This window comes from Nicotiana tomentosiformis, chromosome 11 (assembly GCF_000390325.3).
Source record: "Nicotiana tomentosiformis chromosome 11, ASM39032v3, whole genome shotgun sequence".
Lineage (NCBI taxonomy): Eukaryota > Viridiplantae > Streptophyta > Magnoliopsida > Solanales > Solanaceae > Nicotiana > Nicotiana tomentosiformis.
In genome coordinates this window covers 96332481-96345980 of record NC_090822.1, presented here as the reverse complement: position 1 = coordinate 96345980, position 13500 = coordinate 96332481, and the positions used below count along the sequence as shown (strand labels likewise).

Sequence of the window (13500 nt, the reverse complement as noted above, 5' to 3'; positions counted from 1 at the left end):
ACTCATTTACGAAGGTTTTTATGTTAAATAGCATTGAAATTATCTTTGAAATGAAAATATTGATTTTTTTTGGAAATTAGTCGGCTTGCCTAGTTCGACTATAGGCGCCATCACGGCAGGGTTAGTTTGGGTCTTGACACTGCATCTCGGAACCCGGCAGAATTTTTACGGAATCCGAACACCCATTCCGATACGAGTTCAACCATACCAAATTTACCAAATTCCGACATCAATTCGACCTTCAAATCATCAAATCTTATTTTCAAATCCCTAGGCCTAAATTCTCGAATTACACCTCAAAATACGTAATCTAGTCGGAATATTCGATGATAATTCAATATTATTGACTAACAATGATCACAAGTGACTTACCGCAAGATTTCCCGTAAAATTTTTCTGAAAAATCACCCTAAGCCGTGTTCTTTCGCCCAAAATGTTAAAATGAGCTAAAAATAAAACTGTTCAATAAAAATCCATTTTCCGTCACTAAAAGTCCAAAATTACCATACGGAGCTATTGAAACCATCAAAACTCCATTCCGGAGTCGTTTGCACAAAAGTTAAACTTCGGTCAACTATTTTCACTTAAGCTTCAAAAAAATGAGAATTGTTCTTTTAATTTAATCATGTATCATCCGAAAACCAAACTCGAACATACACGCAAGTCATAATGCACATTACAAAACTGCTTGGGACCTTAAGCTGCCGAAGGGGACGTAAACAACAAGTCGGGTCGTTATAAATATGAACCTTTAGATGGTGAGGAATATTATTCTGATGAAATGGAGGGTATTAGCAATGAAAGGAAGAGGGTTGTAGATGATATGTTGGAAAACTATAAGGAGTTGAAATTTGGTATGTCATTTAAGGACATGAAAAAAGGCAGGCAGGCTGTGAATTTCTATGCTTTAGCTAACAAAAAGGCTTTGGAGTTGATTAAATGTGAAAAAAAGAACCAAGTATGGTTGTCAAGAAGGGTGCCCATTTAGGTGTCTAATTTCTAAAGATGGGAGAACTGGTGGGTTCAAGATTAAAACTTGGAAGGATGTACACATATGTGAGGATGCCTTTAAGAATACTAGAGCTGATTATGCCACATTAGCTCAGTATTTTAAGAGTAAAGTCCAAAATAACCCTAAATACATTATTAAAGATATGAGAGGTGAGCTTGAACATGGTTTGAAGTTGAATGTGACTAGATCCAAACTGAAAAGGCTAAAAATATGGTTCTTCAAAAATTGGAGGGTAGTTTTATAGATGACTACAACAAACTTGAGGCATATTGCCAAGAAATTAGGTTGTCTAATCCGGGAAGTGATGTAGTCATAAATATATATCTCCTAAGATGCACTAGCATAAGGTAAGAGAAATATTTTGAGAATATACTTATGCTTTAATGCTTTGAAGCAAGGCTGGAAAAATGATTTGAGACCATTAATTGGAGTAGATGGTACATTCTTAAAGGGTAGAACCAAGGGCCAGTTGTTGGTGGCATTAGGACAAGATTCCATGAATCATTTCTACCCACTAGCATGGGCTATGGTGGACAAGGAAACACGCAGGACTTGGAGTTGGTTCATAGAGCTGTTGAAGTTGTCTTTGGAGCTAAAAACTGGTGAAGGAATCACATTCATATCAGATATGTAAAAGGTAAATAGTTCTAATTTTCTTTCATTCTGTATTTTAAAGTATCTGGTGGTTTGCACTAATAGTCTAATATTTCTTTCATTCTTTATTTTTGATTCACTTCACAGGACTTGTTGGATGTTGTTAGCACAGTACTTTCTGAGGCTAATCACAAGTACTTTGTGAGATATATTGAGGCTAACTAGTGCAAAAAATGGTAGAGTGGTGAAATGAGAAAGTTGTTACGGTGGTGTGCATGGAGTTCATATGATGAGGAGTTTAAAGACCAATTAAAAAAATTAGGGAATCTGTCAGAAGATGGTGCAAAGGATATCTTAAAGTATCCCCCAAGGGTATGGTGCAGGGCTTATCTTGCACTCAATGTAACAATATGATGGTTGATAAAAACTTCACCGAGTTATTTAATGCATGGATTCTTGAGGCTAGAGGAAAACCAATTATCAAAATATTGGAGGACATAAGAGTGAAAGTGATGGTGTTGTTAGGAGACATTGAGGCTAAGGTGAGAAGTTGGAATGCAGAATATAGTCCAGCTTTCTTGAATCTGTACAGTGATTGGAGGGGCATAACACATGACTGTAAGGTCATATTCAAAGGATATTGGGGATATGAAGTGTTTGAAGGAATTGATAGACACACTGTCAATATGCAACAAAGAAGATGCACATGCAGGTTATGAGATTTATCTAGCATATCTTGCCCTCATGTAATAAAAGCAATGATACATAAGAGGTAGATCCTGTAGGTGAAATCCATTGGTGGTATAGTCAATAGGCATACTTGCTAACATATAAGGAAAAGCTTCAGCCTGTTAGGGTTCGGCAGTTCTGGAAAGTTGAACCTTCACATGCGATGTTACCTCCTGATATTTTGAAGCAAGTTGGCAGACCCAAAGTGAAAAGAAATAGGGAACCAAATGAGGCAAGAAAAAGGATAGGGCAATGGAGTCAATCAAGTAAAGGGACACATATGAAATGTAGTAACTGCGGTGAGCCAAACCACAATGCAAAGAGTTGTTACAAGGTAATACTTTTCTTATTCCGTAATAGTTGTACTGTTAATTGATGCTGGAAAAAGTGTAACTGTTTAGCAGTAGTAGTTGCATTGATATTGTTAATTGACTTTAACTTACTATTTTTGAATAGCCTAAGTCTTCTAGAAATGTTGCAAGTTGCAATCAACTCAAGAGTCTGATCAGCCAAACCACAATCAAAGGGGTTGTTACAGGGTAATACATTTCTTAATTTTTGTTTGATTGAATAACAGTAATAGTTACATTATGTATTGACTTTATTTTAAAAAAAAATTCAATAACCTAAGTCTGCTGGAAAGAGTTCTCAATCAAGTAAGAGAAAGTGTGCAAGCAGCAGTCAAACCCAAGAGTCTTATGCAATGGAGAGTGACCAAGAGTCACAAACTAATTTTGGACCATTTGCTGCCACCCAAGAGTTTGAACCATATGGTTTGGAACTTGACTGTAACGACCCGACCGATCGTTTTGAGCTCTAGCGCATCGTTCAGCGATTTGAGGCCTCTAGTAGCTTTACTTCAGGTATTATGACTGGTACGTGTGGTCGGAATTAATTTTGGGAAAGTTAGGAGTTGAATTGGAAGGAAAATACTAAATTCGGAAGCTTTAAGTTGAAAAAATTGACTAAGGTTTGACTTTATAGTAAACGACCTCGGAATCGAGATTTAAAGGTTCCAATAGGTTCGTCTGATGATTTCAGACTTGGGCGTATGTTCGGGTTGAGTATCGGATCACCCGGGAGTATTTCAGCGCTTATTATGAATTGTTGGCATTTTGAAGATTTTAGAATTCCCTAAGTTTGGATTGGAGTGGATTTTAATGTTATCAATGTACGTTTGGGATTCCAAGTATGGGAATAATTTCGTATGGTGATTTTGGTCTTAAGAGCGTGTCCGGATATTGATTTGGAGGTTCGTAGGTCATTCCGGCATCAATTGGAGAAAGTTGGAAATTGGATGATTTTTGGGAAATTTGACCGGGAGTGGACATTTTGATATCACAGTCAGATTCCAATTTCGGAAGTGGGAGTAGGTTCGTAATGTCATTTATGACTTGTGTGCAAAATTGAAAGTCAATCGGACTTGATTTGATACGTTTCGACACAAGATATAGAATTTAGAAATTTATAAGTTTGATTCGAGGCGCAATTCATGATTTTTATGTTGTTTGACGTGGTTTAAGGCTCGATAAGTTTGTATTGTATTTTAGGATTTGTTTATAGGTTTGGTTAAGGTCCCGAGGGCCTCGGGTGGATTACAGATGCTTAACGGATTGAATTTGGCCTTATGAAATTGCTGGTGGCAGCACATGTGGTGTAACCGTACCTGCGAGGTTTTGGCCGCAGGTGCGGAGCCGCAGAAGCGGCCAAGAGGGTCACAGATGCGGTTGTTGAGAGACCTGAGGGGAGCCGCAGAAGAAGAGTCGGAGCCGTAGAAGCGGCTAAAGTACCGCAGATGCAAGATGTCGCTGGGCAGTGAGGTTTTATAAAAACGGGGTTTGGCCCCTTTTACTTCCATTTTCACTTGGTTGGGGCAATTTTGAAGAGCTTCAAGGGGAGATTTTCATCAAGCAACACAAGGTAAGTGATTCCCACCTATTACAAGTTAAATACATGGTTTGTATATGGATTTAAGCATGGCGTTTAGTAGAAATTTGGGATTTTGGTAGAAAAACCTAAACTTTGGTATTTTTGAATTTTGACCACGAAATTTGACATGGAATTTGGAATAAGTTATATATTTTAGTTTGTGGTGTTATGGGTAAAGTTTATCTTCAAAAATTTTTGAAATCCAGGCACGTGGGCCCGAGGGTTAATTTTATCGACTTTTCGAGCGGAGTTGGGAATTGTTCAAAATGATTAATTATGGGTATTAGAATATATTTTGATTGGTTTGAACATTTGTTTGAATAGTTTTGGATCGACGGGCATCAGTTTGAGGTGTTAGAGAGGCTTTGGAGTCGGTTATGGAACTTCGGAGCGAGGTAGGTCTCCTGCCTAACTCTATGAGGGGGAAACTACCCCTAGGTGATGTATTTGTTATGTGTTACTTACTGCGGGGGCTACGTACGCACAAGGTGACGAGAGTTCGTGCGTAGCTAGATTCATGTTATGCCCGGGTAGACTTAGGTTCATGTTATTTTACGTTGTGAATTGAGGCTAGACTTGTGTAGAGTAATGGACTTACTATTATAGAGATTCGACGGGCTTCATGACTAGCCGCTATATAATTATACTCCTCTTACAAATTTCCTCCACGTTATGCGTTCTCATCGAAGAGTTCTCTTAAAATTTATAACTCATACGACTATTCGTGAGTGGGGTCGAGGACCCGACATAGCTTCTTATTATAATGGGATCGGGTCGTTCGCCTCGGGAGGATAGATACATCTATGGTTCGTGCCGTTCGACCCTCGGCAGTGCGCACACTATAATGGATCGGTCTGTACGCCTCGACAGGATTATGTACCACACTCTCATGGGAGCAGGCCGTTCGCCTAGGCAATAAAAATAGATGTATCTATGATTTGGAAATGTTATGATGGATTGGGTCGTACGCCTCGGCATTTTTATAAAATACTGTTATAAAATCGTGCATAATAATTGGCAAGAAGCAAGCATATCTATGAGCTTTTCCTGATTTAACTGTGACGACCTATTTGGTAAGGTCCATTACATATATATTCCGATTGAGGAGGTCACTACTAGCTGAGAGTTTGAGCTATTGCTGAGAGGAGGATTGTACCACGTATTATACTTGTTATTTCGCTTATTTACTCTGACTCACATTTGTTTACTTCTACTGTATCTGTCTTATTAGACCAATAGTAAGTGTCAATGTTGACCCCTCGTCACTACTTTTCTGGGAATAGGCTAGATACTTACTGGGTACGCATTGATTTATATACTCATGTTACTTGCTGCAATTTTTGTGCAAGTACATATATGTCTGATGGTCTTTTGGGAGCAACGACGCGGTTATTGCGGGGACTTTACCGCGTGCTGCATTCCATGTTACGCTCTGCTTCCTACAAAGTCTCCATAAGAGTTATTTATATTTTTCTATCTAATTTGTTCCAGACAGATGTTGTATTTTATTATATTCCCTAGTTGATATTCATGCACTTGTGACACCGGATTTTGGGGGTTCCGACGGTTGTTGGTTATTGTAGATCACGTAGTTATTAATATTTTATCCCTGTATATTCCATTTTATACTATTTAAGTAATGGAAATTATGATTTCAAAGTAATAAAATGAGTAATTAAATTGATCAATCACTATTGGCTTGCCTGACGGCGACGTTAGGCGCCATCATGACCTTTAGCGGATTTTGGGTCATGATAGCTTGGTATCAGAGCACTAGGTTCACTTAGGTATCACGAGTCATGAGCAAGTCTAGTAGAGTCTTGCGTATCGGTACGGAGACGTCTGTACTTATCTTCGAGAGGCCACAAGACTGTTAGGAGCACTTCCCTTCTTGATTCCCTCATCGTGCGGTTTGATTCCATTGATACTTGTGCCTGTATTTCCTTCCTACTCAATCTTACACGACGTGAAGCGCTTGTTATCAATTAGGCGTCGAGGAGTTATAGTGGTACTACAAACGTGGTGCAGGATATTTTTCCTTGTGTGTTCGGGTAGATTGTTATCGTCGCATTGCAGAAGGATGTTCTTTTGTTCCAGCTCAATATTTGTATTTTCTATGGCTTCGAGACTATGCACGGATTGCTACGATGTCTATGCATTGTTATCGCACAATGTTGATGTAATGGTAAGGTGCTTAGTTATGTATCGAGGCAGTGAATGACTCGAAAGGAGGATTTTTCAATGCATGATTAAGGGGCTCAGCATTTAATTCCAGCAGAGGAAATGCAATCGGACTATAGATGTCCAGGTTTGGTTGATGAAGTAACGAGACTTGATATTTTTGAGTGTGCTGGAATTCTTATTTGTGATGTGGCGTCGTCGTCTTTGTTGGAATGCATTAAGGCCCACCGGTGTTATAGTCTTCTTTGATTTTTGCCTTCGAGGCAGGGTATTATGAAAGGGTACCTAAGACGCGGTTGTCAGAGATAGCAGTGTGTAGCGATTCTAAATCGAATTGGTGATTCTAATGTTGATGGTTCGAGAAAGATGATCTACCAGGAGGTTTAGAGTGGGTAGCAATTCATTAGTTTAGGTGCTACAAATAAGGATTTGATTTGAGTCAATAGTTTGGCAACAAAGTATAAGGGATGACATGGTGGGAAGTGTTTTGCGGTGGTTGAAGTACTAGCAAGTCAAGTATGAAAAGCAGAGGTTGAGAAGTTGCTTAAAGGAGATGGTTTAACCGAAGTAAGAGTGGCAGATTAGCATATGGATTCTGTGGTAGGTTAGCCGCTGCCTTAAAAAAGTGTAGAACGGTTTGGGAATCGTGATGGAAGCTGATTTGGTCTACGGATTTCATTTGGAATGATGGTTGTTGTACAAAGAAAGATTGAATATGGCGGAAAGGAGTTTGCTTGAAATGAAGAGGGGCGTGAAGATTGATTTATCGTTTCCGATGAAAGATGACTTGATAAGAGAAGGCATTGTTGAACTTTCAGTTGATGTCAATGGGGCAGGAACAGACTTATACAGTTGGTGTACGAGCATGGGCTCAGGAGAGTTTACTGATTTCGTGGTAGTTGTAACCTGTGCAGCACCGTTGGAAGATGTCTGCATGGAGTTCCACAGGTGGGTTATCTCCTATGAATAAGTTAGCGGTTGCGTGAGTTTGATAAAGTTTCTACAAATAATTCTACTTACTACCCGGTAAGAGGTCGAATATGTAATTATGACTGATGATTCAAAATGTTCATGAAAAGATTAAAAAAAGACTCGAGCTAACAACATCTCTAGTCAAAACATATAAACAGGATCAGGCTAAATTGAAAGGTACACAAGGCACATATAAGGCAAGTTTATGCTTGTAATTCCAGAAACAAAGTTTAAGAGTGACATGATTGACCATCATAGGGTAGTAAACCATTCCAAAGAGTTTCAAAATGAAGCATGGCTCAGAATAAACATTAGATGAGAGTTTAGCAGAATCAGACAAGAAACAAGCAAAGCACCACCTTCACATGAAGGTGTCTATCATGAAAAGCCTAATGAAAGGAACAACATAACAAAGTAGGTTCATGATCAAGAAACTACTTAATGGAGCAGGGAAAAAACTTTAGCATGTTGAATATTAGTCACAATATAAGAGACATATTAAGCTTCAGCAGTAAGAGAAGCAAGCATCAAGTCTAATACTATTTGGCCATGTGTGGTGAAAGAAGGTCATCCACAAGATTTATTCCTAAGGTCTTAACTGGTACTAAGGAATGTAAGGTTGAGCAAGTCATCAAACACACAATGATAACGGGTCCTTATGAACAGCAGGATCAGAAGAGTAACAAGTTAAGCATGAATTCAATTACTTCCTAAGCATGAATTTTGTTGGCATAATAATCCAGAACAGGGCAGAAAGGCAAACTCAGGATTCACAACAAGCATTAACATAACATAGCAGACTAAACAGGTTTAGTAGAGCCAGAATTTATACTAGGCAAAGAATCATTAAGAACTAGATTGTCACATAAAGGCTAGATTGCATCTCACCTTATAGACCATAAGTAGTATTAAACAATACAAGATTGAACTAAGCATGGAGCACATATTAAGCTCACAATTGACTGACACTATAGTTAGGAATTGGTCATAGTAGAGTATCAGATACGTTAGAACACATGAATTGATCTATTACAAGGATGCAGAACAAAGTAGGGGGATAAACAATAGTTAAAAAAATGCAAATGTAATTATATAAAACGAAATAAAATGTTATAAAGTATATATGTGGGTGTAAACAATAGATTTGGATGATTGAGTCATCACCAAATAATTTGAGGAATAAGTAATAAATATTTGAGTAATTTAAATGCAAGAAAATTATTTTAAAACTTTAAAAATTATAGAAAATACTTATATGACCCTTGTAAATTAGGTAGTGATGCAAAATAATATTTTGAAAATATATATATATATATATATATATATATATATATATATATATAAAATATGAGGGCAAAATTGTGTATCAACACCTACAGCATTATTTAGTTCTAACTTGGTCAAAAGCAAAGGAGAAACTTCAACATTGAATGTGATTTCTATCACTTGAAAGGCCACACGAAGGAAGAATGTTATAAGTTGATGAAATATGGTTAGTGCAATAAGAAGGGACATTTGAAGGCCAATTGCTACAAACTGATAGGCTATCCAGCAGACTTTAAGCCTTAGAACAGAGCTAATATGGTTGGAAGTTCAAAGAACCAGCAGATCTCACCTTCTTCAATCATGATGACTCAGGAGCAGCACTATTTGGGACCTATGCAAGGGTTCACCTCTGAGCAGCACACTCATCAGGGATAACAAAACTTAGGACCTATGCAGATGTTGACTCCTGAACAGTACAGTCAGATCCTAAACCTATTGAACAAGGCATCAGTCTCTGAATCCTTTGCCAGTGCACACATGGCAGGTAATGCAGGAAATATACAGCTGCCTACTGGAGAATCTACTAAGGTGCCACATGTTGGTAGTTATCAATTAGATGGAGGTTGATGACGTCCAAATCCACTGCTAAAAAGTAAATGGACACGATCGCATGCAATATAATTTACCCAACTATGAGTCGGGTTCGAATCCCATAGAGAATAATATGTAGGCGATTAGGTGTGTAAGAGAATTATCACTTATTATGCTAAGCCAAACACTTAGAAAGATTTTGAGAAAATATTTATAACTAATTGCGAAAATGTAAATTAACCTAGAAAGCAAGTAAAATGGTCAATGTCTACAAGCATGGATGAATTGGGAATTACACTCAAATAATGATCCAATATATTTCACGATTTTACAAATATGAGCGAGTTTATGTTAATTAGCCTCGGGTAATAATTGTATATTAGCTTCTTCCGAAGACTAAAAAGACTTTCTAATTGAATTATCCCTAAAACAATTAAGAGATTAAGCACACCCGAATATGGTGACAAGTAGTTCAATCATATCCCTAGGTAGAATCTATAAGGGTTAACACCTTAAGTTCTTGTTAATTAATCTTTCCCAACCCCAAATTATCTTTCCCAAAATTAATTCAAAGTAAAGGGGCGAGTTCTAGGGTTAGCTAATCCCTTTGGAAACATTAAAGAACAAGAATAATTAAAGAAACAATAACTCACTTCATAATAAATAAAAGTCGTTCAATACATAAGCACAACAAGATATTTAATCCACACTTTAAATACGAATATTCCCATAAACTAGATTCAAGTATTGAAAAAAATACTACACACTTAGATATTCAATACAAAGCAAGGAAATGAAGAAATGAACATAAATAGGTAAGAAATTCTCAACCAAAAGCTTCAAATCTTCAAGTCCCAAGTGTGTGTGCAAGAACCCTAGAACCAAAACTTGTGTTCTCTAGTCAAGAGACTGAAAATAAGCCAAAAGATGTGTTTTCAATAAGCTAGGTCGTGTATTTGTGGGGTTGGAATGGGAAAAATGCGAATTGTCAAGACAGCTCAGGTCTGAAAACCCGCTGACCGGACCGGCGGAAAAATCCGCGCAGGTGCGCTTCCGCATATGCGGATGCCTGCTCGTAGAAGCAATGATTGGTGGAAAATAGATGTTCCGCATAAGTGGCCAAAAGGATGGAGAAGCGCATCCACAGAAGCGGTCATCAAGCGCAGAAGCGCGACCGCAGAAGCGGTTCATCAATCGCGGATGCGATTCCTATCTTGCAAGTCTCATTCCGCAGATATGTCCCTTTTCTCGCAGATGCGATACTGCATATGCGGACCTCCCTGTGCAGATTTGATTCCACTGGAAATATTTTCACTCCTTTTACTCTTTTTGCACAATTTCACTTCAATTGATTTCAACTCTCTTCAAGGTTCATTGTATCTAAAAATCTAGCAATGCACACTATAAATCACCTCATTTTATAATTAAAGAATACAAAAACTAAAGAAAAAAGATTAGAATAAATGATAAAATCACCACTCATCAGAGGTGATACCATTAACAATGTCTTATATGTACCAGCTTTTAAGTTTAACCTTTTGTGTGTTTCTCAATTGACAAAAGCTTTAAACTGTTGTGCTGCATTCTTTCCAAATTTTTGCATCTTTCAGGATCTCTTCACTGGGAGGGTGAAGGAGATTGGTAAAGAGGAAGAAGGCTTATATATGCTGCATTCTCAAAGATGAAACATGAATACAGTTAGATCCTTAGTAATGGCTGCACACAGGAATGAAGCTGAACTATGGCACAAGAGGATGGGACATGTTCCAGTTCAAGTTTTAAAGACGATTCCTAGTCTTAATAGCAGTAGTAGAGCATAATAAGCCCATGTGGCATATGTCCATTAGCAAGACAAGATTGGACACCTTTTCCAGTTAGTAGTAGCAAAGCAGATCATGTTTTTTATATGATGCATATGGGTGTTTGGGGACCATATAAAGTTGCTACATATAATGGAAAGAGATATTTTCTCACAATGGTTGATGATCATTCTAGATGGATTTGGATTTTCCTATTACATCTTAAGTTTGATGTCATTACAGTCCTCAAAAATTTCATTATTATGGTGAAAACTTAATTTGGTAGAATGATCAAGTGTTTTAGGTCAGACAATGGTTTTGAGTTCTTCAATCATAATTTTGCTAATTTGTTTCAAATGCATGGGATTATACATCAAAGCTCATGTCCACACACTCCTCAACAAAATGGAGTAATGTAAAGGAGGCACATGCACATTTTGGAAACTACAAGGGCTATCAGATTTCAGGGGCACTTGCTAGTGAGGTTCTGGGGTGACTGTGTAGATACAGATGTGTACATAATAAACAGGTTCCTTATACCATTCTAGGAAACAAATCACCATTTGAAGTCCTATATGGGAGACAACCTTCTTTGTTACATATGAGGATCATAGGGTGCATATGTTTTGACTCTAATCTACCAAGGGGTGATAAATTTGTACCTAGATCTATAAGGTCAGTGTTTTGGGGTATGCATGTACACAAAAGGGATATAGACTGTATGACATTAAACACGGGACATTCTTTGTTAGCAGAGATGTGCTATTTCAAGAAGATGTATATCCATTTCATGGTTTCACTCAAGATTCTTCTTTTTCTATAAATGAGTTTCAGAGGCTTGGTTATCCTAATGATCAGCCTCATATGGTTTAGCCTTCCAACGATAGAGAAAGGGAAAACTTAGTTCCACATGCATCTCCTACAATTGCTGAGCCTGTTCCTAAAGCATTAATTCATCACTAGCTACTTCTATAATGCCACTTGCAGAAGAAGTAATTGTTGAGAGACATGAAGGACACACAAGTGATAATAGGGAGTTGAGAAGGACAGGAAGAACTACTAAGCCTCCTATTTGTCTTAAGGATTACATTGGGAAATAACAAAAGCCCAATTCTTCCACCGTTGTTCATTGTAAATATACTATTGGTGATTTTATTCAGTATAAAATATTATCAGCTTCATATCAGGCCTACATCACTCAGTTGTCTTCTGAGATTGAACCAAGTTATTATCATGCAACAGTTAAGGATGTGAAATGGATTGAAGTTATGAAGGCAGATATACAAGTGTTAGAGGACAACAAGACATGGGAGGTAGTGTCATTGCCTCTAGGAAAAAAAGTAATTGGATACAAATGGGTATACAAAATCAAGTACACATTCAGTGGGGAAGTTGAAAGATATAAGGCTTAATTAGTGGCTAAAGGGTATAGTCAAAAGGAGAGATTGGATTATCAAGAAACGTTTTCACCTGTAGTTAAAATGTTTACTATCAGGTCTGTAATCTCCATAGCAACAACCAAAGGATGGACTCTGTATCAAATGGATATTTACAATACTTTCTTGCAAAGAGATTTGGAGGAAGAAGTGTGCATGACTTTACCTCAAGGTTTCTGCCATCAACAAGGGAAGTCACAAATGTGTGCAGATTGCTTAAGTCACTCTATGGACTTAAGAAAGTTTCGAGGCAATGGAATATTAAGTTGACCACATCACTTCTTAATTTAGGATTCCAGCATTGCCACTTTGACTACTCCCTGTTCACTAAGAAACATGACTCTCATATTGTAGTTATTTTGGTCTATGTTGATGACCTTCTGATTACTGGTAATGATGCAGACCTTATTTCTGCTACCAAATAGATTCTGCATCAAAACTTCAAAATTAAAGACCTGGGGAGTTGAGGTATTTTTGGGCATTGAATTTGCCATAAGCAAAGAAAGGATCATGTTGCACCAGAGAAAGTATACTCTTGAGCTCATCTCAGATGTTGGTCTTACATGATCTAAGCCTGTTCATGCTCCCATTGAGATAAATCAGAAACTCACCTCAGTTACATATGATGATCACCTTGGTCTTAAGGATGATTTTTTGCTTGAAGATCCTAGTGCCTATCAAAGACGGATAGGCAAACTCCTCTATTTGATAATTACAAGGCCAGACATCTCATTTGATGTGTAATGTCTAAGCCAGTTTATGCAAGCTCCCAAGAATTCGCACATGGAAGATGCTCTTAGGGTGGTTAGGTACATCAAACAAAGCCCGGGTATGGGGATTCTTATGTCAGCTACTTCATTTACACAATTAAAGGCTTATTGTGATGCTGAATGGGCAGCTTGCCCTAATACCATGAAATCAGTCACTGGTTACTTGGTGCACTTTGGCGATTCCCTCGTTTCATGGAAGTCCAAGAAGCAAAGCACTATTT

General features: G+C 37.8%; 1 long non-coding RNA gene across 1 annotated transcript; it reads left to right on the top strand.

Moving 5' to 3' along the window:
• The first annotated feature begins 792 nt into the window (after nt 1-792).
• Nucleotides 793-2079, top strand: LOC117279422 (uncharacterized). The gene is made up of 2 exons (XR_004509852.2): nt 793-1649; nt 1754-2079. It is a non-coding gene; the product is annotated as an uncharacterized lncRNA (long non-coding RNA).
• Nucleotides 2080-13500: the final 11421 nt, after the last annotated feature.